We start from the raw sequence: 24745 nt of genomic DNA on the forward strand, positions 1-24745 counted from the left end.
AAAAGGCTTTACTACTGGGTGCTTTAGGGAAGGAGGGACAGAGAATTTTTAAGTATTTACCGAGTCCGCCCTTAGACATTGATGATGTTTATAAAGATGCTTTGTTTAGATTGTATACAAGGTTTGCTAAGCAGGAAAATGTAGTAATGCGCAGACATAAATTTTACACTGCTCCTCAAAGAGAAAATGAAACAATTGATGAATTCGTCTCTAGGCTAAGAGAACTTTCTGTGAAGTGTCAATTTGGCAATATACAGGATGAAATGATCCGTGATCAATTAATTGTGCAATGCCTTAGCAAGAAAACACAAGAAAAGTTGTGGGCAGCCAAAAACCCCACTCTCACAGAGGCAATTACAATTGCTAAAGTTGCTGAAGAGAGTGACAGATGTATGAAAGAGCTTAAGAGAATACAACATGGGCACACCAATAGTCAAGAAATTGCAACTTTGCAAACAGATGTTTCAGAGGGCATTGGTTTAATACAAGGAAGACAGACAAATAAAGGAGGGAAAGCCACAACCTCGTTTAATAAAAGTGGGCAAACAAACAAATTTAGACAGACCACACGTTCCTGCAACAGATGTGGTAGCCCTTTTCACCTAGCTGATTCAAAGAATTGTACAGCTTTGTCTAGAGATTGCTTGAAGTGTGGGAAAAAAGGGCATTACGCAGGTATGTGTAGAACCAATAGTTCCAAAAAGATTGCTATGGTTGAGAATGAAACCACAGATGATGAGGCGGAGGTAATCATGATTACGTCTGCTGGGAGCCAAGAGATAACAGAAGGTGTTATTCTATCTCGGCCTAAAGCAGATTTTGAATTGAATGGGAGTGTAGTAAACCTAATGGTGGATACTGGGTCACTATATACAATTATTCCAAAGAGATTGTATGATTCTTCATGCACAAAATCAAATCTAATCTAATCTGACATTACTCTGAGAGGTTATCAAGGGGTGAGCATTGGTGTTCCTGGGTTCTTTGAGGCCAATATTAAGTTTAAGGGGAGAGCCACTCAAGGGAAGGTTTATGTATCCCCACACGGCCCCTTTAATTTTGGGATGGTTACATCAGTATGAGTTAAACATAAGAGTGAACCCGAGAGCAGATCCACCTGTGATGTGTGTAGATGGTGAAAACGAATGCAATAGTGTTCATGGAGACTTAGAGACCATTCTCAAAAGGCATGAGGACATCTTCAGTGAGAAACTGGTGGAGGCTGTTGGTTACCAACATATTATAAAAAAACAAGAGGAGTGTTGCACCTGTAAAACACACCGAGAGGAAAATACCTTTGTCCGCCAGGAATGAAGTCAGAAAGATTATCAAACAGTTATTGGATGATAACATAATTGAACCTGTAGAGGCCACACAGTGGTTGAGTCCAGTAGTTATCACACAGAAACCGGACAAATCTTTGCGTTTCTGTGTGGACATGCGAAGTCTAAATAAAGCTGTGATAATGGATAACTTTCCACTTCCCAATATAAACAAAATTGTCCTGAGATTGGGTGGAGGAAAAGTCTTTTCTAAGTTGGATCTTCGCAGCGCATACCACCAGGTAAAGCTTCACCCGGACTCAAAGCAATTTACATCGTTCATCACTCCGGAAGGAACATACCAGTTCAAAAGACTTCCTTTTGGCCTTTGCTCAGCTGCAAGTGCATTCCAAAGAATTATCACTGATGTCCTCAAAGACATTGAAAGAGTAGTATTTTTCCAGGACGATATCCTGATTCATGGTCTGAACATTGATGATCATAATGTAATTCTGGATAAAGTTCTTACCGCTCTTTCAAGGGCTGGTTTGACGTTGCGAAAGGAAAAATGTGTATTTGCTGTTGGGGAAGTAGATTATTTGGGGTATCACGTGTCTGGCCTTGGGATACAACCCAAGAAAGACCTTGTAAGCGCAATATGTAATGTGTCCGAACCTGATGATAAAGACAAACTAAGGTCTTTTATGGGCATGGTGGAGTACTATGCAAAATTCGTAAAAAATTTTGCAGAGAAAGTAGAACCTTTGCGAATCATCATGGGGAAAGGGAAAGGTTTTACTTGGGGTGCAGATCAGAGAAATGCCTTTTTAATGATCAAACAAAATATCTTGGATGCTAACATTCTTTCAAGTTTTGTACAGTCACTTCACACCATTCTCACTGTGGACGCCAGCTCTGTTGGGATTGGAGAAGTTCTGACACAAAAAAATGGTGGTAAACAGAACACTGTTGCGTTTGCTTCGCGTTCCCTGACTGAGACCGAAAGGAATTACTCGGTCATAGAGCGTGAAGCATTGGCGGCTGCATGGGCAACTCGGTATTTCCGTGTGCATTTATGGGGAATCACATTCACACTCAGAACTGACCACAAGCCACTGTTGAAGGTTCTAGCCCCCGGGGGTATTAGAAATTGCTCAGGGAGGTTAGTGAGACTTGCAGTCAGTGTCCAAGAGTTTACATGCAATGTGGAATATTTACCTGGTTGGTGCAACAGTGTTGCGGACTGCTTATCGAGATTGCCTGACACTAAAGTGCAGCCTAAAGAGATGGTGACCGAGAGTGTGGTCACGTTTGTAGATGACCTAGAGAGTGATTTACCCTGTTCCATATCTAAGGAGTGGATGGAAGAAATGAAAAAAGATCTTGTCATGGAAGGTTTAATTAAGATGTGCAAGGAAGGGGTGTCAAGGCAAAGTACGGTCTTGCCTGCTCTTGTCAGGATCCTTCCTAATGAACGGTCAGCAAGAGTTCTCAAAATGAGGAAACAGGACTGGAGTTTGGCTCCTTCCTGGTCCAAGGCGTGGAATTCATGGAATTCTAAGATGGCGGGTGAGCAGGACCACTGCCAGCCTAAGTTGCCAGTCTAGTGTTCTGAACATTGCAGACCGGAGTTCAGGTGAGGCGCGCGCTCTATCAGAGCTGCGCACTTCACCGAGAATTCAGCCCGAGTCAGTTAGATAAATCCTGTCAGAGTAGAAACGTTGTTAAAGAAAAGTTATTTTCAGAATTCCAGAGAGTAAGGAGATATATTCCTAGAATCACCTCAGTATAATAGTTTCCTGCAGATATTGCCACATAGAAGTTAGCAGTTTGGCAGAAAAGAGATTTCAGAGCGACTCAGTCAAGACAACGCATCGCCGTTTCTGGAGCAGAGCAAGCAGTCTTCACGTTGAGAGAAAAAACGGCTTCCTCAGAGCTAAGTGACAATTAAATCTAGACTGTTTTTTGGCTGAAATTGTATAACGCTACAGCCTGTGACAATTACTATTCAAAAGGATAACAGTAGCGTTATAGAAGCAGATGTTTTCAAGACTCAGTAACAAGAAATAAAATACGTTCTTCAGGGAAATGTAAATAGTTCGTTTAAAAGGCAATAGACAATTATTTGAAGTTAAAAGGAAAGGAATGCTTACCTGAATCTAGTGAGGTGAATAACTCGAGCAGGAAAAGCAGCAGTCCTTAAGAAGAAGAAAGACAAGAACTGAACTCATTATAGGATAGTGGAATCCAATACAGATGAGGTATTCACAAGCCAACTTAAAACAAAGGGGAAGAATTAAAGACACCAAGTTGCATAGCGTGGTAGGTTTATAGTTTTTATGTTAAAGACAGCAACACATATTCTAAGAGAGTAGCTAGAGTGGAATATTATCTGAGTCATTTCATTTTAGTGAGACTGAACACAAAGGCAACTCCAGATAAAGAAACCCCACAGTAGAAAGAAGAGCTACAGGTCTATGCAGTCCCATGGGTATGTAGGTCTAGATATCAATAGAAGAAGGTAGATCAGAGTTAAGGTTTATGGGCTAAAAAATATTTGTATGTGTTTAGTATTCACAGGAACCTAGTTTGGCTGATAAGTCAGAGAAGGATTCACTGGAGTATCGAGGGACCCGGACCAGTCTCTTCTGTGCTTTTCTTTTCTTATGGTTATTTTCTCCACTTTTCCCCTTCCCTTTTTCTGATTGCTTGGAGTTATGATTCTAATCTAGCTCCGACTGATTGGAGAGAGGGAGTTGGAAAGCAAGCATCTTCTGTTCCTGTGCAAGTCGACATAGAGACAAGAATTGGAAATTCGTGGAGCCCTGACACCTCTTAGGCCTTATGTTCAGTTACAGGATGAAATCTCTTTACAGAGCGAGTTCATTCTTGTGCGGGGTGAGAAATACATACCACCTATATCCCTTAGACCCCGTTTCATTGCCTTGGCGCATGAGGGCCACCCAGGACAAACCCTTACTGGCAAAAGCATCAAAGCTGACTTTTGGTGGCCGGGAGTAGATGCACAGAGTTGGGTTGAACAGTGTCAGTCGTGCAAAGAGTCTGAGAAAAGGTTACAGGTTCGTGCAAGTAAGGATACTATGGGACAGATTGTTTCTGACGATGGTGCGTGGCAGAAGGTTTGTATTGACTTCATAGGTCCCTTTCATGACCTGTTGGATTCAGAGAAGTTTGCTTTGGTGTTAGTGGATTCGGCTTCAAGGTGGGTAGAGGTTGCTTTTATGAAGAGCATCACTGCTGAGTCCACTGTCAAAGTACTGGATGAGATTTTTAGACGTGAAGGGATTCCTTCCATAGTATTGACAGATAATGGCACACAACTCACCTCTGCCATTATGGAGAACTATTTTGTGTTTTTGGGCTTAAAGCACTTGCGTACTTCGCTTTACAACCCGCAAGGGAATGGATTATGCGAGAGGGTGAACAGACTTGTTAAGGGCACTATGCAGCTTGCTTTAGCCTCAGCTCGTTCAGTGCAGAAGGAAATTAAAGAAATGTTGTGGGCATACCGCACAACGACACCCAGCTGATCCTCTCCCTGACCAACGACCCCGCCACCGCCAGAGCCAACCTGCACGAAGGGATGAAAGAGGTAGCCGAGTGGATGACGACCAGCCGCCTGAAACTGAACTCGGACAAGACGGAGGTCCTCATCCTGGGCTCTTCACCCTCCGCCTGGGACGACTCCTGGTGGCCTCCCGCCCTGGGCACCGCACCCAAACCGACAGACCATGCACGCAACCTGGGCTTCACCCTGGACTCCTCCCTCTCCATGACCAGGCAAGTCAACAACGTCTCCTCGGCGTGCTTCAACATCCTACGCATGCTACGGAAGATCTTCTGGTGGATCCCCACCGAGACCAGGAAGACCGTCACCCAGGCCCTCGTCACTAGCCGACTGGACTACGGCAACGCCCTCTACGCCGGTACCACCGCCAAGCTCCAGAAGAGACTCCAGCGGATCCAGAACGCCTCAGCCAGACTCATCCTCGACATCCCACGAACCAGCCACATCTCCGGACACCTGAGAGACCTTCACTGGCTCCCCGTCAACAAAAGAATCACCTTCCGCCTCCTCACCCACGCACACAAAGCCCTACACGACCAAGGCCCGAGCTACCTCAACAGCCGGATCAACTTCTACGCTCCCAAACGCCACCTCCGATCAGCCAACCACGCCCTCGCCGCCGTCCCCCGCATCCGAAGAGCGACTACAGGAGGAAGGTCCTTCTCCTACCTGGCCGCCAAGACCTGGAACTCCCTCCCGACTGACCTGCGCCTGACCCAAGACCACCTCTCCTTCAGGAAGAAGCTGAAGACCTGGCTGTTCGAGCAGTAGCGGCACCCCCCCTCCCCCAAGCGCCTTGAGACCCTACGGGTATGTAGCGCGCTCTATAAGTGTCATTGATTGATTGATTGATTGATAGCAACATGTCCGTGACACCTTTTGAACTCATGAGGGGGAGGTCAGCGGGTACGAAGCTGATTCCTACTTGGCTACATGGGAAAGTAGAGAAGGTTGGTCACAACATCCCGAAAAATTGTGCTTCCACTAACATAGCTGAAGGGGACTTGGTAAAAGTGAAACCTGGCGGAAATCAGAGTATGTTCAACAAATTTAGAGGGCCTTACCAAGTGAAGTCGGTGGTTGGTAACTACATAAAGTTACAGAATGGACAAACTTGGAATCTCCGCAGGGTAGCACTTTACCAGAAAAAGGTCAAGCCAACCACTCAAGTGCCGGTCACTAAAAAGGTTGTTGCTGAAGAGACTTGCAGACCTCTTCGCAAAAGGGTTGCTCCTGCATATTTAAAAGATTTTGTGTAATTTTGCTTGTCTAAGGAAGGGTGTGGGGTTACATGGTCCTGTGTTACATGGTCCTGTGTTCTCAAGGGAAAAACTGTGTGTTCAAAGCTGTATCTTTATTTTTGTGTATTGGTGTAAATTCTTGCCTAATTTGTTTTAGTACACTTTCTTTATCCACTGTTTAAGGAAAAGAGATGTGTTATATTCTCCTTGCCCTCAGCTTGTGCCTCGTGCTGAGCTCGTGCTACCTGATCCTGTTACGTGTCCAGTGTTCGGTCCTAACGGCAGTTAGTTGCCCGTTTGGTCCCGGTCTTGCTGGTTGGGTTTTCTACGCTTCTTCTTGAATAAAGTACCTAACCAACGCGACACTGGTGTGCAGCCTTGTCTTCATTTACAACAGCTGTGCAATGCAACGCATGTGCCCAGTCGCCGATCAGTGGCCATGCAACTGGAATTGGCAAAGTGCAGCCGTGAAGTCACTCAGGGCCTGGTGACAGTCACCAGTGCTTCAGAGGTGCTTCAGACAAACCAAATTGCTGCCACCGGAACAGGGGATGAGGATGAGAGAGAGGAGGCAAGCAGTCGCAGCATCATAACCGCCCCTTGCCAGAGAACAGGAGGCTCAGTGTGAGGCATGGTACTGCCACAGGACACAGCACTGGTGAGGACAGTGTGCCTGCTGAATGCAGCAGTGGTGCGCGTGGGCGCAGGAGATAAGCACTGCCCTCAAATTCCATTGTGTGGTGGGTGACGTAACCCATTGATCACAATGAATGGACTAGTGATTTTGCATGGGGGAATGACTATGCCATGTTGTGCTTGTTCAGGCACTGTGAGACCATCATTGGTGTTACGGTGTGCTGTACAATTGCCTGTTGTAAGGTCAATTAAACACCCTGACACAAATGCCTTCACTGGCTTTGTCTCATTACTTAGTCAGAAATAGTTTTGTGTGATTTTGGACCGTCTCTGTCTCCTATCTGCTGCAGCTGCTCCGCCTGCAGCGCTGTGCTGTGGCTGTGTTCCTTCCTCATCCTCCTCTTCAGATTCACTGATTTCAACGGGTGTCCCCCTCTTAGTGGCAAGGTTAAGCAGCATGGAACATGCAGTGATGATTTTGCAGAAGACCAGGGGCCGGTACTGCCGAGCACCTCCAATTTTGTGGAGGCAGGGGAACCAGCTTTTGAGGAGTCCAAATGTTCGCTCAACAACATTGCGCGTCGATCTATGTGCAAAGTTATATCGCCTTTCACTTGGGGTGGATGGGTACAGGAACGGAGTCAGGATGAAAGAACGCACCGCATAGGCGCTGTCACCTGAGTGTGAGAAGAAAGTAAGTTATTCAAAGTCAACAATGGTAGCAACAGGTGTATACTTCAGGGGGTGTCACATGTATTTACCAAGCAGGTAGCCTTCTCCAAATTCACCTGCAACGAGACGGGTATAAATCCCACTGTTCCTGAATATGTATGAATCATGTGTGCTTCCTGGGAATTTTGCAACTATATCGGTGATGATGTAAGACGCATCATATATGACCTGTACATTTATAAAATGTGTGGATTTGCGATTGCGGTAGATGTACTCAGTTGCAGCAGGGGGCAGATTGGTATATGTGTCCCGTCAATGCAACCTATGAGGTGGGGGAACCAGGCCTTGTAGACAAGACGGAAGTCCTCATCCTGGGCTCCTCGCCCTCCGCCTGGGACGACTCCTGGTGGCCCCCCGCCCCTGGGCACCGCACCCAAACCGACAGACCACGCACGCAACCTGGGCGTCATCCTGGACTCCTCCCTCTCCATGACCAGACAAGTCAACGCCGTCTCCTCGTCGTGCTTCAACATCCTGCGCATGCTACGGAAGATCTTCCAGTGGATCCCCACCGAGACCAGGAAGACGGTCACCCAGGCCCTCGTCACCAGCCGACTGGACTACGGCAACGCCCTCTACGCCGGAACCACCGCCAAGCTCCAGAAGAGACTCCAGCGTATCCAGAACACCTCAGCCAGACTCATCCTCGACATCCCACGACACAGCCACATCTCCGGACATCTGAGAGACGTGCATTGGCTCCCCATCAACAAAAGAATCACCTTCCGTCTCCTCACCCACGCACACAAAGCCCTACACGATCAAGGCCCGAGCTACATCAACAACCGCATCAACTTCTATGCTCCCAAAGACCATCTCCGATCAGCCAGTCACGCCCTCGCCGCCGTCCCCCGCATCCGAAGAACGACAACAGGAGGAAGGTCCTTCTCCTACCTGGCCGCCAAGACCTGGAACTCCCTCCCTCCCGACCTACGCCTGACCCAAGACCACCTCTCCTTCAGGAAGAAGCTCAAGACCTGGCTGTTCGAGCAGTAGCAGCACCCCCCCCCCCCCCAAGCGCCTTGAGACCCTCCGGGTAAGTAGTGCGCTCTACAAATGTCTTTGATTGATTGATTGATTGTAGTAAAAGTCCATCATGGTCCTCTTCAGTTCTGCCTGTGTGCTGGGGAATTGGATGTAGTGTGGCATCCTTTGCAACATGGCGTCCAGGAATTTCTGGAGAAAACACGACAGGCAACTCTGTGAGACTCCACCTGCCACAGCTATTACTCCTTGTTAACTGCCAGATGCCAGGAGGTGCAGGCAACAGAGTACCTGTACATGAGTAGGTTTTGCGTGAGCCCTTGGTGTCTGATGCTCCAAGAGTGGGTGCAGGTCCTGTATCAGGTCTAGGATGGTTTGGGGATGTAGCCTGTACCTCTCATGGATTTCAGCTTCAGTCATTTGGAACAGTGTAACTCGCAGTCTGTACACGCGCTTTTCCCCTCTCCAGATTCTCAGTCCTGCTGCTAGCAAACGTAGCGGCCTTGCAATTACATAGAGGGCCATCATTGTGTTCACACTGTTGCATTTTTGGGCTGTTTAAATGCAGTGCACCTGTGCACCACCTGCTTTGAGTCAGTGGTAATTAGAGACTCCTAAATACCAAAAATTCAGTATTACCGATTTTTGGTACATCGGATTTGCGATTATTTAAGGACTTCTTATTTACCGATTTAGTATTTAGGGGTTTAGGTGTCTGCTAATCGCAAATTAAGGAATCGGTAACTGGTTTCCATTATTTTTACTGATTCCTTATTTGCGATGGCGTTCGGTGTTCCCTAAATTGCACATGGCTAAATACCGGTCGGTAATGCAGAAATTCAACAAATTTTGGCGTCACCGTCCAGTATTTAGCCACCTACATCTGGCCCTAAATGGTCTAGTGGTATTTAAATGCATATTGCATATGTTCAGCTGCATATTAAAGTTGATGGCCATGCCAATAAATGTTTGTCTTTCAAATAACATTATTACTCTATTTATTTCAGTGAAGTATATAAAGAAATTAGATCAACCACTTCAAAAATTACCCTCTGCTGGTGTGAGAAATTGAGATATTTCAAAATTAATAAAGTGTAGTGTTTGCACTTCCACTATGGCGTCATCAACAAAATATTCACAGCATTTTTTCAATTCCAGTGTACTGTGTGGATTGCAAAAATTGAATATATTTTATGCCCCGTTGTAAAAATGGACAAAGTGCACCAATTCATGTTCAAAAAACTATTTCTAAACAACAATACAATTGTGAAATTGCTCGCTGTAGGGAATTTATGGCGATGGCTAGCCGCAGTTGGCATCCAGCACTCAAATGCAAACACCTAGAAATGGCCAAATGTGCTAAGCCATTCCAATTTCCAAATGAACTTCAAGAGTCATACTAAATCAAATGCTACAGAAAAAATTGATTTCTTTTACACAAGAAATCCAATGCAAAGAAATATTTGAATCTGCTGCAAAAACAGGTGTTCGTGCAGTATATCCAGTGTTTCTTTCAGAACATGGTTTTTCAGGAAGATTTGTATATTTTTCTGTATATACTGGCAAACAGGACTACTGGTGTCTTTTCTTAAGGACACGTGTTACTTTTGATACAAAATCAGGACAATGGCACTGCCAATGTAAGGGCAACCACAAATCATGGATTTGCACTCACAGATATCTTTCAATGTGGTGGCTATTTCAAGAACGTCCAGAATTGTTAGAAAATGAACTTTTAGAACAGGAAGAAGAGAACATATTTAAAGAGGGCAGTTTTGATATCTCCAGTGACTGAGAGTTCGAAAGGTCTCCAGCAGCACTTGTGGGAGTGACTGAGTACCCACCAGACAAAAAGCATGTCAGGAAAATGGTGGAGTACATACATGCTAATAAGTGTATTCCAGAAGACATTCCTGAAAATTGACTATGGAAGACCCAAAAATTCCACAACATTTAATTCCAATTGAAAAACATTGTCCTTACTGCCCTGGCCCCACACCACCATTACTGGGTGAACCTAAATTAATCACAAAAAATGCAACAGTGTATGGCATGTATGAGATTCATAAAGGTGAGTCTGAAATAACTGTGTTTGAATTACTGTCACCTTAACTACAACTTAGCGTTTTTTTACTAATTTGCAATATTTCTTCCATAGAAAGTCATGATTAGATTACTATTTGAAGTCTGTGAATTTGGCAGCATTTATGAGGCACTCAGCTTTCTAAGAATCACATACAATAATGCGTATTGTGCATTCATGAATATTTTACCCTTATGTATATTTTTGGCTACCTTAATGTTTTCTCCTAGACCAGTATATGATTTCAAACAGTAATAATTCTTCCACTAAAGATTCATTGAGAAATGTTAGTGTATTCTAACCAAGTTCTCTCTCTCTGTTTTAATATTGTCAAGGACAACTAGATTGTCAGTCATGAAATTTATTTGCAGAAAAATGCTGGCAGACAAGTGAGTATTGGTACATGCTGTATCCACAGGCGGAACATCGCCCCAGGCTGCAGAAGGGGAGACTGGCGAGGCTTCCAGGGAGGAAGTCCCAAATGAAGAGGAAGTCATCTCACCTGCAGACACCACACCAACATCTCCACCACCACCAAGATCAAGGAGATATACAGTGGCTAGCCTCCAGGAGATAGATGCCACAGAGGATGACAGCCAGGAAGCACAACAGAGCACGCCGGGCGATGACACACAGGCATCTGTGACACAGTCCCCCGTGGAGGAAACCAACACAGATGCCTGTAGACGGCGACAAAGGGCACAGAGTCCTGACGCTGAGTAATCCAGTGTCTGCTCTGGTCTGGAGGGACAGATGCTCAAAGTGCAGCGCCTGCAGGGAAAGAAAATGAGGGCCATTCAACGTCAGATGGTGGCAAACAACAGAAATGTCAACAACGTGAAGGAGGTCATATACTGCCTCAACAATACTGTGGCAGAGGGCCTGAAGGAAATGTCAGAAGCAGTGAGGCTGTTATGCAGCAGAATTGATAGTGACCATGCTGCAAGGCGCAGAGACAGGCAGCAACTTGCAGGGTACACCAAGTCTGTCAACAGGCTGTGCAATGCAACCCATGTGCCCAGTCGCCGATCAGTGGCCATGCAACTGGAATTGGCAAAGTGCAGCCGTGAAGTCACTCAGGGCCTGGTGACAGTCACCAGTGCTTCAGATGTGCTTCAGACAAACTAAATTGCTGCCACCGGAACAGGGGATGGGGATGAGAGAGAGGAGGCAAGCAGTCGCAGCACCACAACCCCCCTTGCCAGAGAACAGGAGGCTCAGTGTGAGGCATGGTACTGCCACAGGACACAGCACTGGTGAGGACAGTGGGCCTGCTGAACGCAGCAGTGGTCCGCGTGGGCGCAGGAGATAAGCACTGCCCTCAGATTCCATTGTGTGGTGGGTGACGTAACCCATTGAACACAATGAATGGACTAGTGATTTTGCATGTGGGAATCACTATGCCATGTTGTGCTTGTTCAGACACTGTGAGGCCATCATTGGTGTTACGGTGTGCTGTACAATTGCCTGTTGTAAGGTCAATTAAACACCCTGACACAAATGCCTTCACTGGCTTTGTCTCATTACTTACTCAGAAATAGTTTTGTGTGATTTTGGACCGTCTCTGTCCCCCATCTGCTGCAGCTGCTCCGCCTGCAGCTCTGTGCTGTGGCTGTGTTCCTTCCTCATCCTCATCCTCCTCTTCAGATTCACTGATTTCAACGGGTGTCCCCCTCTTAGTGGCAAGGTTATGCAGCATGGCACATGCAGTGATGATTTTGCAGAAGACCAGGGGCCGGTACTGCCGAGCACCTCCAATTTTGTGGAGGCAGGGGAACCAGCTTTTGAGGAGTCCAAATGTTCGCTCAACAACATTGCGCGTCGTTCTATGTGCAAAGTTATATCGCCTTTCACTTGAGGTGGATGGGTACAGGAAAGGAGTCAGGATGAAAGAACGCACCACATAGGCGCTGTCACCTGAGTGTGAGAAGAAAGTAAGTTATTCAAAGTCAATAATGGTAGCAACAGGTGTATACTTCAGGGGGTGTCACATGTATTTACCTAGCAGGTAGCCTTCTCCAAACTCACCTGCAACGAGACGGGTATAAATCCCACTGTTCCTGAATATGTATGAATCATGTGTGCTCCCTGGGAATTTTGCAACTATATCGGTGATGATGGAAGACGCATCACATATGACCAGGACATTTATAGAATGTGTGGATTTGCGATTGCGGTTGATGTACTCAGTTGCAGCAGGGGGGCAGATTGGTATATGTGTCCCGTCAATGCAACCTATGACGTGGGGGAACCAGGCCTTGTAGTAAAAGTCCATCATGGTCCTCTTCAGTTCTGCCTGTGTGCTGGGGAATTGGATGTAGTGTGGCATCCTTTGCAACATGGCGTCCTGGAATTTATGGAGAAAACACGACACGAAACTCTGTGAGACTCCACCTGCCACAGCTATTACTCCTTGTTAACTGCCAGATGCCAGTAGGTGCAGGCAACAGAGTACCTGTACATGAGTAGGTATTGCGTGAGCCCTTGGTGTCTGATGCTCCAAGAGTGGGTGCTGGTCCCGTATCAGGTCTAGGATGCTTTGGGGGTGTAGCCTGTACCTCTCATGGATTTCAGCTTCAGTCATTTGGAACAGTGTAACTTGCAGTCTGTACACGCGCTCTTCCCCTCTCCAGATTCTCAGTCCTGCTGCTAGCAAACGTAGCGGCCTTGCAATTACATAGAGGGCCATCATTGTGTTCACACTGTTGCATTTTTGGGCTGTTTAAATGCAGTGCACTGGAGTACCACCTGCTTTGAGTCAGTGGTAATTAGAGACTCCTAAATACCAAAAATTCAGTATTACCGATTTTTGGTACATCGGATTTGCGATTATTTAAGGACTTCTTATTTACCGATTTAGTATTTAGGGGTTAGGTGTCTGCTAATCGCAAATTAAGGAATCGGTAACTGGTTTCCATTATTTTTACCGATTCCTTATTTGCGATGGCGTTGGTGTTCCCTAAGTTGCACATGGCTAAATACCGGTCGGTAATGCAGATATTCAACAAATTTTGGCGTTACCGACCAGTATTTAGCCACCTACATCTGGCCCTAAATGGTCTAGTGGTATATAATTGTATATTGCATATGTTCAGCTGCATATTAAAGTTGATGGCCATGCCAATAAATGTTTGGCTTTCAAATAACATTATTACTCTATTTATTTCAGTGAAGTATATAAAGAAATTAGATCAACCACTTCAAAAATTACCCTCTGCTGGTGTGAGAAATTGAGATATTTCAAAATTAATAAAGTGTAGTATTTGCACTTCCACTATGGCGTCATCAACAAAATATTCACAGCATTTTTTCAATTCCAGTGTACTGAGTGGATTGCAAAAATTGAATATATTTTATGCCCCGTTGTAAAAATGGACAAAGTGCACCAATTCATGTTCAAAAAACTATTTCTAAACAACATTACAATTATGAAATTGCTCGCTGTAGGGAATTTATGGCAATGGCTAGCCGCAGTTGGCATCCAGCACTCAAATGCAAACACCTCGAAATTGCCAAATGTGCTAAGCCATTCCAATTTCCAAATGAACTTCAAGAGTCATCACTAAATCAAATGCTACAGAAAAATTTGATTTCTTTTACACAAGAAATCCAATGAAAAGAAATAATTGAATCTGCTGCAAAAACAGGTGTTCGTGCAGTATATCCAGGGTTTCTTTCAGAACATGGTTTTTCAGGAAGATTTGTATATTTTTCCGTGTATACTGGCAAACAGGACTACTGGTGTCTTTTCTTAAGGACACGTGTTACTTTTGATACAAAATCAGGACAATGGCACTGCCAATGTAAGGGCAACCACAAATCATGGATTTGCACTCACAGATATCTTTCAATGTGGTGGGTATTTCAAGAACGTCCAGAATTATTAGAAAATGAACTTTTAGAACAGGAAGAAGAGAACATATTTAAAGAGGGCAGTTTTGATATCTCCAGTGACTGAGAGTTCGAAAGGTCTCCAGCAGCACTTGTGGGAGTGACTGAGTACCCACCAGAGAAAAAGCATGTCAGGAAAATGGTGGAGTACATACATTCTAATAAGCGTATTCCAGAAGACATTCCTGAAAATTGACTATGGAAGACCCAAAAATTCCACAACATTTAATTCCAATTGAAAAACATTGTCCTTACTGCCCTGGCCCCACACCACCATTACTGGGTGAACCTAAATTAATCACAAAAAATGCAACAGTGTACGGCATGTATAAGATTCATAAAGGTGAGTCTGAAATAACTGTGTTTGAATTACTGTCACCTTAACTACAACTTCATGTTTTTTCACTAATTTGCAATATTTCTTCCATAGAAAGTCATGATTAGATTACTATTTGAAGTCTGTGAATTTGGCAGCATTTATGAGGCACTCAGCTTTCTAAGAATCACATACAATAATGCGTATTGTGCATTCATGAATATTATGCCCTTATGTATATTTTTGGCTACCTTAATGTTTTCTCCTAGACCAGTATATGATTTCAAACAGTAATAATTCTTCCACTAAAGGTTCATTGAGAAATGTTAGTGTATTCTAACCAAGTTCTCTCTCTCTCTGTTTTAATATTGTCAAGGACAGACAACTAGATTGTCAGTCATGAAATTTATTTGCAGAAAAATGCTGGCAGACAAGTGAGTATTGGTACATGCTGTATCCACAGGCGGAACATTGCCCCAGGCTGCAGAAGGGGAGACTGGCGAGGCTTCCAGGGAGGAAGTCCCAAATGAGGAGGAAGTCATCTCACCTGCAGACACCACACCAACATCTCCACCACCCCCAAGATCAAGAAGATATACAGTGGCTAGCCTCCAGGAGATAGATGCCACAGAGGATGACAGCCAGGAAGCACAACAGAGCACGCCGGGCGATGACACACAGGCATCTGTGACACAGTCCCCGGTGGAGGAAACCAACACAGGTGCCTGTAGACGGCGACAAAGGGCACAGAGTCCTGACGCTGAGGAATCCAGTGTCTGCTCTGGTCTGGAGGGGCAGATGCTCAAAGTGCAGCGCCTGCAGGGAAAGAAAATGAGGGCCATTCAACGTCAGATGGTGCCAAACAACAGAACTGTCAACAACGTGAAGGAGGTCATATACTGCCTCAACAATACTGTGGCAGAGGGCATGAAGGAAATGTCAGAAGCAGTGAGGCTGCTATGCAGCAGAATTGATAGTGACCATGCTGCAAGGCGCAGAGACAGGCAGCAACTTGCAGGGTACACCAAGTCTGTCAACAGGCTGTGCAATGTAACCCATGTGCCCAGTCGCCGATCAGTGGCCATGCAACTGGAATTGGCAAAGTGCAGCCGTGAAGTCACTCAGGGCCTGGTGACAGTCACCAGTGCTTCAGAGGTGCTTCAGACAAACCAAATTGCTGCCACCGGAACAGGGGATGGGGATGAGAGAGAGGAGGCAAGCAGTCGCAGCACCATAACCCCCCTTGCCAGAGAACAGGAGGCTCAGTGTGAGGCATGGTACTGCCACAGGACACAGCACTGGTGAGGACAGTGGGCATGTTGAACGCAGCAATGGTGCGCGTGGCGCAGGAGATAAGCACTGCCCTCAAATTCCATTGTGTGGTGGGTGACGTAACCCATTGAACACAATGATTGGACTAATGATTTTGCATGTGGGAATGACTATGCCATGTTGTGCTTGGTCAGGCACTGTGAGGCCATGATTGGTGTTACGGTGTGCTGTACAATTGCCTGTTGTAAGGTCAATTAAACACCCTGACACAAATGCCTTCACTGGCTTTGTCTCATTACTTACTCAGAAATAGTTTTGTGTGATTTTGGACCGTCTCTGTCTCCTATCTGCTGCAGCTGCTCCGCCTGCAGCGCTGTGCTGTGGCTGTGTTCCTTCCTCATCCTCATTCTCCTCTTCAGAATTACTGATTTCAACGGGTGTCCCCTCTTGGTGGCAAGGTTAAGCAGCATGGCACATGCAGTGATGATTTTGCAGAAGACCAGGGGGCGGTACTGCCGAGCACCTCCAATTTTGTGGAGGCAGGGGAACCAGCTTTTGAGGAGTCCAAATGTTCGCTCAACTACATTGCGCGTCGATCTATGTGCAAAGTTATATCGCCTTTCACTTGGGGTGGATGGGTACAGGAACGGAGTCAGGATGAAAGAACGCACCGCATAGGCGCTGTCACCTGAGTGTGAGAAGAAAGTAAGTTATTCAAAGTCAACAATGGTAGCAACAGGTGTATACTTCAGGGGGTGTCACATGTATTTACCTAGCAGGTAGCCTTCTCCAAATTCACCTGCAACGAGACGGGTATAAATCCCACTGTTCCTGAATATGTATGAATCATGTGTGCTCCCTGAGAATTTTGCAACTATATCGGTGATGATGGAAGACGCATCACATATGACCAGTACATTTATAGAATGTGTGGATTTGCGATTGCGGTTGATGTACTCAGTTGCAGCAGGGGGGCAGATTGGTATATGTGTCCCGTCAATGCAACCTATGACGTGGGGGAACCAGGCCTTGTAGAAAAAGCCCATCATGGTCCTCTTCAGTTCTGCCTGTGTGCTGGGGAATTGGATGTAGTGTGGCATTCTTTGCAACATGGCGTCCAGGAATTTATGGAGAAAACACGACAGGCAACTCTGTGAGACTCCACCTGCCACAGCTATTACTCCTTGTTAACTGCCAGATGCCAGGAGGTGCAGGCAACAGAGTACCTGTACATGAGTAGGTATTGCGTGAGCCCTTGGTGTCTGATGCTCCAAGAGTGGGTGCAGGTCCCGTATCAGGTCTAGGATGGTTTGGGGGTGTAGCCTGTACCTCTCATGGATTTCAGCTTCAGTCATTTGGAACAGTGTAACTCGCAGTCTGTACACGCGCTCTTCCCCTCTCCAGATTCTCAGTCCTGCTGCTAGCAAACGTAGCGGCCTTGCAATTACGTAGAGGGAAACCATTGTGTTCACACTGTTGCATTTTGGGGCTGTTTAAATGCAGTGCACCTGTGTACCACCTGCTTTGAGTCAGTGGAAATTAGAGACTCCTAAATACCAAAAATTCAGTATTACCGATTTTTGGTACATCGAATTTGCGATTATTTAAGGACTTCTTATTTACCGATGTAGTATTTAGGGGTTAGGTGTCTGCTAATCGCAAATTAAGGAATCGGTAACTGGTTTCCATTATTTTTACCGATTCCTTATTTGCGATGGCGTCGGTGTTCCCTAAATTGCACATGGCTAAATACCGGTCGGTAATGCAGAAATTCAACAAATTTTGGCGTTACCGACCAGTATTTAGCCACCTACATCAGGCCCTAAATGGTCTAGTGGTATTTAAATGTATATTGCATATGTTCAGCAGCATATTAAAGTTGACAGCCATGCCAATAAATGTTTGGCTTTCAAATAACATTATTATTCTGTTTATTTCAGTGAAGTATATAAAGAAATTAGATCAACCACTTCAATTATTACCCTCTGCTGGTGTGAGAAATTGAGATATTTCAAAATCAATAAAGTGTAGTATTTGCACTTCCACTACGGCGACATCAACAAAATATTCACAGCATTTTTTCAATTCCAGTGTACTGTGTGGATTGCAAAAATTGAATATATTTTATGCCCCGTTGTAAAAATGGACAAAGTACACCAATTCATGTTCAAAAAACTATTTCTAAACAACAATACAATTGTGAAATTGCTCGCTATAGCGAATTTATGGCAATGGCTAGCCGCAGTTGGCATCCAGCACTCAAATGCAAACACCTAGAAATGGCCAAATGTGCTAAACCATTCCAATTTCCAAATGAACTTCAAGAGTCATCACTAAATCAAATGCTACAGAAAAATTTGATTTCTTTTACACAAGAAATCGAATGCAAAGAAATAATTGAATCTGCTGCAAAAACAGGTGTTCGTGCAGTATATCCAGTGTTTCTTTAAGAACATGGGGGCATATTATCAAGGGCTCTATCGCCGTTTTAGCGGGGAAAATCCCCGCTAAAGCGGCGATAAGAATAACGCACTATTACCAAGCTGCCGCTAACTACTGTTAGCGACAGTTCCCATGCGTTAGCAACTAAAAAAAATATCGCTATACGCGGAAGCGATAAATATCGCTAATGATATGCGAGGTAGGCGTACCCTCGCTAAATTCCACCCAAAAAGTCGCTAACACGCTAGCGCACTATTATCAACTATCGCCTAGACATGCTTAGCGACAAAAAAAATCCCGCAAAAGCCCCTTAGCTGGAGATAAATAAGAACTGCTAAAAGTAGTACTAAAAATGCAAAACTGGAGATAAAAAGACCATAGAAAAGGAGAACTAGCCCAGCCCAGCCCCACCACAAAGCTGAGGACCTGCAGACGGCATGGAGGTAGTAATCATACAGCTCGGAGTCCCACAGTGGCCACAGCCCCCACCGCCACCACCACCACCGCCCCCACCGCCTCCACCCCCACCGCCTCCCGGACCTCCAGCAAGGCAGCGCCAAAGACGACGGCAGACAATGCGCAACCGACTTGTCCTTGGAGACCTACAACCACAGGAAATCATAGCAGGCTCAAACGGACATCCATTGACTACATACTGAACCACATAGCCCACAGGCTCACACCACCAACCCAGCGGATAACCAATATCCCCCCACAAACAAAGCTACTGGCTGTGCTGCATTTCCTGGCCTCCGGGACTTTTCAACCCACAACATCCAGAGTGGGTGGTGTCTCACAGGCAGCCTTTTCAAGATTCCTCCCAAATGTGTTGGATGGCATAATCAGCCTGATACCCCAGGAACTACACTTCCCCAATACTGTGCGTAAACAGCTCCTGGTCAAGCAGGGTTTCTACGCCATAGCTGGAATCCCACAAGTACTGGGTGCAATAGACTGCACACATATCCGATTTGTGCCACCAGCGGACAGGGCACACATATATAGAAACAGAAAGCACACGCACTCAATGAATGTGCAGGCAATAGTGGACCACCGTGGAATGTTCACAAATGTCATAGCAAAGTTCCCAGGGAGTGTGCATGATTCGTATATTTTCCAGCAGTCAGTCATCAACCAGCGCTTCCAGGATGGAAGATATGGGAATGCAGTCCTAGTTGGTAAGTAGTAATCCAACATATCACTTGCATCTACAGCACATACATGCAAAACAGAAATCTATCCACATCAATGTCACTGTATCACATACAAGGGGGCACATGTGCAATAACTGGTGCATTCCTGCTAAGCAGCAAGGATATGCAAGACATAGTGTGCCACAGCTCCACCATCATGGATGGGTGCCATTTACAATGCGGTGCACCATGGTGCCTAAAACGGCACAGATGCGTGATGCATCTGTATCGAAAAAGTGACGCATAGCTGGAACAGCGTTACAAGTGCAACGCAGATCCAGCAATGCTCTGGGGGCCCTATCTAGTTAATGCTGAGTCAATCCTCATGCCTGCTTCAGGCAGGTGTAGGCGTGTGATGCAGCATGGGCCTAAAAGTGACTGAGTGAAAAGTTGAACATTTAACTCTGCTACTTTTAGGAGGTGTCCCAGTGGCGGAAGGCCCCCCCTGCACAGGAACGCCTACATGTGGTGCAGCCCATTACAACGTGCCGCATCTCCCAGATGCATCACGTTGAAAGTACCCCTGGCCCCAGCTTTGTCAGGTGGAAGGCAGCAAAACTCAAATGGGCGGGGAGTGAGAGTTGCAACAGAATGCAGCTGGCACATAGCTCCCAATAAGAAAAAGTGCCTGAAGCTACACGTGCATGGGAGGCCCTGGTGGGGGGACTCAGGATAATAGACAGGGAGGAGGATAGCAGGTCTGAGTCCTCAGTGGGGGTGGGACATGCATGAGTAGCTCCATTTGGATAGAGAGGGACTAGCACAGTGAGAGGCACCCGCAACATAGGAGGAAATAGAGAACTACACTATAGAGCGTACGCTGACTCATTGGTACATGACACACATCAGTAGTGATTTAGCAACACATAGATGTCACACTACTGCACCAGCGGCCGGGCTTGGGGGATGGGAGTTGATGGTCAATGTGCATGCCCAACGATGGGGCGTTGTGTAAGAATCATGTACCATTATACATGCTTGATTGTGGTTCATTGATGGGCTGGGCATGATAGCATCCAAACTGAGGGTGGTAAATATGCTTTTAATACTGATTGCATACTTGTCCAGTCTTAACTTGTAAAGTTGATTGGCTGAATTCATTTAGGCCCCTTTGTCGTGTGTAGTATGTATTTAAGAAATTAAAAAAGTCTCATTACAAAAACATTTCCAACTTAAGATATGTGATATTGCTACATTCATCATGTCCGCTGAGCACTCATGTCATTTAGTCTTGAGGCCAGGACTGGTAGGAGCACACAGTATAGGTAGTGGATGGTGTTCCACATGCTGGAGTTGATGTCCTTGTTGAACCTAACAAGGCCCCAATGGTCCATGCATGTAACAGGTAGCTCACTGGTGATGTGTCTCAGACCATGACCATGAGAAGCATGCGTTGTGTTCTGCAGCAGGATTGCTGAATGCTGGCGTACAGTAGGTCAAGTGTGTGTAGTGTGTACTCATGCCACCTATATAGCAAAGGTACATTACAGTGCAGTAGGTGGATCACTGTCTGTGGAAGATGGGAAAAGAGCCACACATGCAACTCCTCTGCACAATAAAATGATGTTGGATGGAGTCACAGCAGTGAGCCTGATTCACATGCTAACATGCACTACAGCCTTCTGCTTAAACACATGGTCACCTTGAAATACAACATGACATCCATCCCAACACACTAATCCATGCTCATCAACAACACATCCAGCACAACCAATGACTAATTCCGCTTTCCCTTGTATGTCACAGGGGACCAAGGATATGCACTGGGACCATGGATGATGACACTAGTACGTCACCCCACCACCACTGCCCAGAGACAGTACAATGCGGCACAGATACGCACAAGGTCCATTGTAGAGCGGACATTTGGTGTCTTGAAGTCCAGGTTCGGGTGCTTGGATATCACAGGTGGCAGCCTGCTGTACAGTCCCGAATTGGTGAACAAAATTATCTTGGCATGTTGTGTGTTGCACAACATATGTGTCCGTACCAAAGCACCATGGATACAAGTGCCCGAACCACCTGATGAAGATGAGGACGAAGATGAGGCCGGTGCTGTACACCCCACACCAAATGCTGCTGGACTTGCACGGAGGAACCGCATCATCAACAATTATTTTGCTTGAGTCAGTCACGTGTTGTCTTTGAAATAAAATTGTCACAAAAATAACGTCTTAATGTGTTACTGTCTGCCATGGGCACTGTACCCATCAAACAGTTACGTGTCCCAATGAGTGGTCAGATGAGGCCATTATCAATGGAGGGTGGGAATGTGTACGCAGTACAGTTATGCCCTGCACCATGTCAAATGTATGAAACTCTACTTGGCAAGGTACTATGTAGGCTACACCATGTCAAATGGTTGTGTCACATGGTGCAAATACTAGCTGAGTAGGGTGCTGATTGTGATGAGGATGACATTCCTATACTGACTCAATTTCCACAATCCATGTATCATGGATTGGCCATGTTGTGTGAATCACACTAATCAGGAGAGTGTGAAATGGTGTGCATGATGCCAATAGTCATAGCAACATCCCAATACACATTGGTGCCAATAATCCAGACACATCTCCAGACCATGTCAGTCGTAGCAGCAGTAAACTGACCCTTAAGATGTGTACAATGTTCCTGATTACCAGCCAATGTTCATTTCCATAGAAGCATGCACAAGAGGTGGCGTATAAATAACCAGGGCCCGTATGAGATACATATCCTGTATATTTCCAAGCCCATTGTTGACGTATAATGTCAAGTACATATCTGCACAGATGGCCATACTGGCAATGAGGCTCCTGAACAATGCCTCAAAGATGTATGTGTGGAATGTATTAGAGGAGCAAATAGGGCATGTAATGGCACGAAATGTTGCTATGGGCGGTGACAAGTGGCGCCATTTGGACCGGGGAAAGGGCCTATAATTTAGACCACCTTAAAAGGAAAGGGACAAATTTGAGTAACAAGTTGATGTGCCGTCTAATGTGGGTACAACATCAGTATGTCTGTCACAAGACATCAGCCTGGAAACTACTCCCACCTACAGATCCACAAGGCCAAACATCACTATGCTGAGCAGAGACTTTGTAGAACGGATGGACCATTACCATCACCAAGACAAGCATAACACCAACATCCAAAATATTTTACATGGCTGGGTGCAGAGCTGCTGGCCATGTTGGTAAGTTGTGGCCCAACTACACACCTGCTGCAGCCCTTCCCCAAATCTGATGTTGATGAAAGGCATGCTCATTGCACCTCAGGGCCAGAGACTCATGATTCACATACTACACACATAACAGTGTGAGTGCAGGGAATACTCAGTGAATGCAGTAGTGCCACTAATATTTATACAGACTGTGTGTACCCTTTTGAATGTATGATGCCAATATAGAGGTCCACCAGTGGTATGTATCAGTGCATGGCCTACTAGACATGAGGACAGTAGTGCCTGCCCTGCTGCAACCAAACATGGACCAGGGGGCCTTCTCCTATCACATTTAGCACATTAATGCTCACTGGCATGTACCAATTGAAGACCTTGCCTGATGGACCATTCACATTGTAACAATGTCATAGCATTGCATTGGTGCAATGGTGCGACCACATGATTGCACATATCTACATTATTCTACACCATCTCTGGATCAGTATAAACATGTACAATGCTCGTATTCACATTGTCGTACATCCCTAAGGTATCAGTCTCCGGACCCTAAAAAGTAAGTTATTACCTTTGCAACATTTGACCAATACACATATCAAAGGGAAAATAATAATTTATTTACACTATATACAACTGGTGAGCATATAGGGCTAGTGCAGAGGGTGCCCGTTGGATGGCCAGACAGAGACAATAGATGTTAACAGGTCCAAGGGAAGAGGCATAGTTCACTCCACAGGCTGGTTGAGGTGGCAAGGAATGGGTTCATATGGCAGTCCATGGGGGGTCCAAGGATGTTCCGGGGGACAGTGAAAGTGAGTGTAAGAAGTTCATGGGTGGCACGATTCAGAGTCCAGCAAAACAAAAGAAACTGGGGCATTGGTACAGAGGGATACTAACTGTTAGACCTGACATCATTGGCTTGAGTCTCTCCTCCATTTTTCTGTTTGCCTCTACTGTTTTACGATGTTTTGCTGGTATATGCTTTGGGCGCCGTGTCACTGCTGATCAGTGCCATAGCGCAAGTGCTCCCTATGTTAAAATGATGTATCTATTGTATCCATGTTTGGCTTATTTGGTTTACTGTCAGTCCCTAGTCTAGTGCCCCAGGAGTGCCAGGGCTTGTAAATACAAATGCCGCTCGTGGGCTTGCAGCACGTGTTGTGCCACCCACAGGAGCGGCCTTGTAAAAGAATGTCTACGGGTCGGTCATTGCGAGACCCACGTGCAGTCCTGTACTGTCACGCCGGCTGCGCAGGTATCCCTACTTGCCAGCCCCTCCAACCTTCCCTTAACTTCATGTTAGTCACCCCTATGGTAGGCCCATGGGCAGGGTGCATTGTAAGTGTAAGGTAGGACACGCCTGACCAAGTTGGCATGTCCTGATAGTGAAGTGCCGCCATCTTAGTGCTTCACTATTGCGAGGTAGCCTGCTCTCCGTTGGATAGAATGGGCCGCCGGGATTATTAACGCTATAATCCTAGCTGGCTCGGGGAGCATGGTGCAATGTCGAGTTTGGTATCCCTGAACTCGGGGTTTAATTACGCATCCGTTGGTGTGGATGGTTTTTGGACTCTGGGTTCGAAAGTAGTACTTTTAGAAAGTGTCTATTTTCTTGCCTAACCATATCTGGTTTCTGCTGGTCTTGCATGTGTGTGACAGGAGCTGGGTGGCTCCACAGGTCTGGATGAGTCAGTGTGGGATGAGTGGGACATTTACGTTGAGAGTAGGGGGAGAGTAGTTGTTGATAGCCTGCCTTGCCTGATACAATGCTGGCTCCACCTCCTGCTAAGCGACTGATGGCTCTGTGCCTGCCATGGACGATCCTAGCCCCACCTCCTGCCAGGAGGGCGATAGCTCTGCTCCTGCCAGTATCAATGCTGGCTCCACCTCCTGCGGGGCGTCTGAGGACCCGGCCCGGCTCAATGAATAGGCCAGGTGCGA

The sequence above is a fragment of the Lissotriton vulgaris genome, chromosome 4_1 (genome assembly GCF_964263255.1).
Source record: "Lissotriton vulgaris chromosome 4_1, aLisVul1.2, whole genome shotgun sequence".
NCBI lineage: Eukaryota > Metazoa > Chordata > Amphibia > Caudata > Salamandridae > Lissotriton > Lissotriton vulgaris.